The 4,155-nt window shown below is 46.3% G+C and overlaps 1 protein-coding gene across 1 annotated transcript in view; it reads right to left on the bottom strand.

The window, feature by feature from the left end:
• PRELID3A (PRELI domain containing 3A) overlaps positions 1-4,155 on the bottom strand; it is a 38,896-nt gene that overhangs the window by 18,281 nt on the left and 16,460 nt on the right. The gene's annotated exons all lie outside the window — the stretch shown is intronic.

Raw genomic sequence — 4,155 nt, 5'->3', positions numbered from 1 at the left:
AAAAAAAAAAAAAAAAAAAGAAACAGCACCACTCCTTTCACTAATTTTTGGGAAATACGGTTTTTTATTCAGAAACATTATGTTAATACAATAGGGTTTATTATTGTTAAATTTAATAAATTAACTCTTTCAATTTCTCATTTTTAATTTCTAATATGGTAAATCCTAACAGATATAACCCATATAAGCAAAACTGTTTAGGGTTTTGCTAAGTCAGCAGGTCCTGAGGCTGAAGAGCTTGAAATCCACGGGTCTAAGTGGGCCCTTGATTGAGTGGGAAATAGACACACGGCTGGTCACTGCAGTTCGATCTGTAATAAGGGGAAAACTTAATGCCCTTCAATAAGAAAAGAATAAATGGTGGCACATTCATACAGCTATTAAAATCTATATCTACATATATTTACATAGGCATCTAGAGACATCTCATACGGATGATTTTAGAAAAACAATAGGGCTGGGCGCGGTGGCTCACGCCTGTAATCCCAGCACTTTGGGAGGCCCAGGTGGGTGGATCACTTGAGGTCAGGAGTTCGAGACCAGCCTGGCCAAAATGGCGAAACCCTGTCTCTACTAAAAATATAAAAATTAGCTGGGCGTGGTAGCAGGTGCTTGTAATCCCAGCTACTCGGGAGACTGAGGCAGGAGAACTGCCTGAACCTGGGAGGCAGAGGTTGCAGTGAATCGAGATCCTGCCACTGCACTCCAGCCTGGGTGACAGTGTGAGACTCCACTTCAAAAGAAAAAAGAAGACAATATGACACATGTGATAATGACACATGCATATACACAGATGCAGTAAAGTGAACCTCTGGAACATAGACCTCCTCAGAAGGATGCCCACCAAACTCAATCCTCATGGCTACCTGCTGGGAGGGAAACACAGCGGAACAGCAGTGGGGAGGGGAAAGAGCAGGGTTCAATTCACCTGTAATGTTCAATTTCTCTTCCTTGCTCCTGGCTGGAAGCCAAGCCTGCTTAAAAATGACTCCCCGTGCCCCAAAGCCCGTCCTGCCCTGAGACGAGCATGGCCAGACATTCCTGGCAGCTGTAAGAATCAAAGGTGTGTGCAGCCTTGAACTTTGCTGGAAATCTATCTGTGATGGGCTTTGTTACTGACTGTTTTGTTATAGGTGTGCCTGAAACCTCATTCAATTCTGGGAGGAAAACCTTTTCTTTTTTTGAGACAGAGTCTTGCTCTGTCACCCAGACTGGAGTGCAATGGTGCAATCTCGGCTCACTGCAACCCAGGCCTCCCGGGTTCAAGCAATTCTCCTGCCTCAGCCTCCTGAGTAGCTGGGTTTACAGGTGCGTGCCACTATGCCCGGCTAATTTTTGAATTTTTAGTAGAGACAAGGTTTCACCATGTTGGTCATGCTAGTCTTGAACTCCTGACCTCGTGATCCGCACACCTCAGCCTCCCAAAGTGCTGGCATTACAAGCGAGAGCCACTGCACCTGGCCCTTTTTTTTTTTTTTTTTTTGAGACGAAGTTTCGCTCCTGTTGCCCAGGCTGGAGTGCAATGGCGCGATCTTGGCTTACTACAACCTCCGCCTCCCAGGTTGAAGCAATTCTGCTGCCTCAGCCTCCCGAGTAGCTGGGATTACAGGCATGCACTACCACACCCGGCTAATTTTGTATTTTTAGTAGAGACGGGGCTTCTCCATGTTAAGGCTGGTCTCGAACTCTTGACCTCAGGTGATTTACCCACCTCGGCCTCACAAAGTGCTGGGATTACAGGTGTGAGCCACCGCGCCCGGCAAGGGAGGAAGACATTTTAAATTCTGTTCATGTTTAAATGTCCCTTTCTATACTATGGTCGTATATTTTTAATTATATTTAAACTACTTTCTCCCCTGTCTAGGTAACACACGTTAATCCATGGGCTTTCACTGGGCTGTTTTTGTCCGAGTGTTTACACTGCTGTCTGCTGTGAGTGATCTCAGGGCCTGCAGAGTTTCTTCTCGATGTGGACACAGGAAGAAAACTTGGTAAGATCAAAAGTGTGCCTAATTATTTCTTCATTTCAAAAGTACTATAATCTCAGCATTTCAGGAGGCCAAGGTGGGTGGATCACTTGAGGTCAGGAGTTCGAGACTACCCTGGCCAATATGGTGAAACCCCGTCTCTACTAAAAATACAAAAAATTCACCAGGCATGGTGGCGCCCGCCTGTGGTCCCAGCTACTTGGGAAGCTGAGGCACAAGAATTGCTTGAACCCAAGAGGCAGAGGTTGTGGGGAGCCAAGATCGCACCACTGCACTCCAGTCTGGGCGACAGGGCAAGATTCTGCCTTGAAAAAAAAAAGTAAATTAATTTCCAATCAAATGTTCACCTAACAGTAAAACAAACATTTTTTTAAAATATAGAAAGAAAAAGAAAGGTCTGTAATCCTCAAAGGAAAAGAAATCAGGGATTTCAATGGACGAAACAAGGGAAAGCTACACAGTAAGTCCAGCCAGGAAGCCAGACTTTTTTTGTTTTTTTTTTTGTTTTGTTTTTGTTTTTTTTTGAGACGGAGTCTCGCTCTGTCGCCCGGGCTGGAGTGCAGTGGCCGGATCTCAGCTCACTGCAAGCTCCGCCTCCCGGGTTTACGCCATTCTCCTGCCTCAGCCTCCCGAGTAGCTGGGACTACAGGCGCCCGCCACCTCGCCCGGCTAGTTTTTTGTATTTTTTAGTAGAGACGGGGTTTCACCGTGTTAGCCAGGATGGTCTTGATCTCCTGACCTCGTGATCCGCCCGTCTCGGCCTCCCAAAGTGCTGGGATTACAGGCTTGAGCCACCGCGCCCGGCCAGGAAGCCAGACTTCTAATTTGTACTGTCATCTGGATGCTGTGCCACCTCATAGTACCACATCATTCATAACCCGTCCAGCCACAGGCCAATGACAGCATTCTCAGCCAGCGACATTCCACATTTGTCAGGCTTCATTACAGCCCTTTGCTTTTAAGTTCAAAAGTCTATGGCGGAGAATTAGCACCTAGTCCACAGCAGCTCCAGGGATGACCAGGATTCCTTTGGTGGATAGCTGCCCCCATCCTGGAAGGGCATCTGATCTCCATGTGAGATTCCTCACCCCTTCTGAGTACCTGCTAAGCGCCAGGCCCTGGGGGTGCCAGGAATACAAAATGAATGCCGGGAGAAATGAAATACTGATACTCTACCACATGGTGAGCCTCAAGAAGATCATGGGAGGTGAAAGCAGCCAGACACAAAACACCCCACATTGCAGGATGACATTTACATGCAACGTCCCAACAAGGCAAATTCATAGAAACAGAAAACAGATTCCTGGTTGCCTGGGGCAGGGGTGAAAATGGGGTAAACTGGGAAGCTAATGCCCACAGGGCACCTCTGTAGGATGGAAGTGTTCTAAGACAGGACTGTGTGTGTGATGGTTGCACTTAGTCAAACTTGATGAATTATACACTTAAAATGTGTATAATTTTATGGTATATAAAGTGTACTTCAGTAAACCTTAAAAAATAAATGGGAGTTAGCAGCTGCAACAATTTTCAAAAGCATCAACTGTGATTTTTCACAGCTGGCTGTTCATTTGTGGTTGTCCACAGACAGTTAACAAAGCTCTAGGGCAGACCCCAGCCATTCCATGAGAAAACTGAGCCCCAACCGCCTGGGCACCCCTGGTATGCAATGACCTAACTGTCCACAGCATCCAGATGGCTCAGTGATGCCCCATCCTTGTTGCTGAAGGAACTCTACTTGAGAAACACTGCAGGCCACACAAAAAATTAGATCCCATCAAATCTAAAGACTTCATGAAAAATAATTTCAGAGGTTTTGAAACCACTTGATATATTTTTATTATAATTTTACATGTTTAAAGTCAGGCCAGGCACAGTGGCTCACACCTATAATCCCAGCACTTTGGGAGGCCGAGGGGGGTGGATCACCTGAGGTCAAGAGTTTGAGACCAGCCTGGCCAACATGGCAAAACCCCATCTCTACTAAAATTACAAAAATTAGCTGGGCCTGATGGCCCATGCCTGTAGTCCCTGCTACTCAGGAGGCTGAGGAAGGAAAATCACTTGAACCCGAGATGGGGAGGTTACAGTGAGCCAAGATCATCGCACCACTGCACTCCAGCCTGGGTTACAGAGCGAGACTCTTGTTTATAAAAAAAAAAAAAAAAAA

This window comes from Rhinopithecus bieti, unplaced genomic scaffold, assembly GCF_001698545.2.
Source record: "Rhinopithecus bieti isolate Rb0 unplaced genomic scaffold, ASM169854v2 scaffold_35884, whole genome shotgun sequence".
Lineage (NCBI taxonomy): Eukaryota > Metazoa > Chordata > Mammalia > Primates > Cercopithecidae > Rhinopithecus > Rhinopithecus bieti.
The sequence above is the reverse complement of the archived record's forward strand: the minus strand, read 5'-3'. Positions and strand labels throughout refer to the sequence as shown.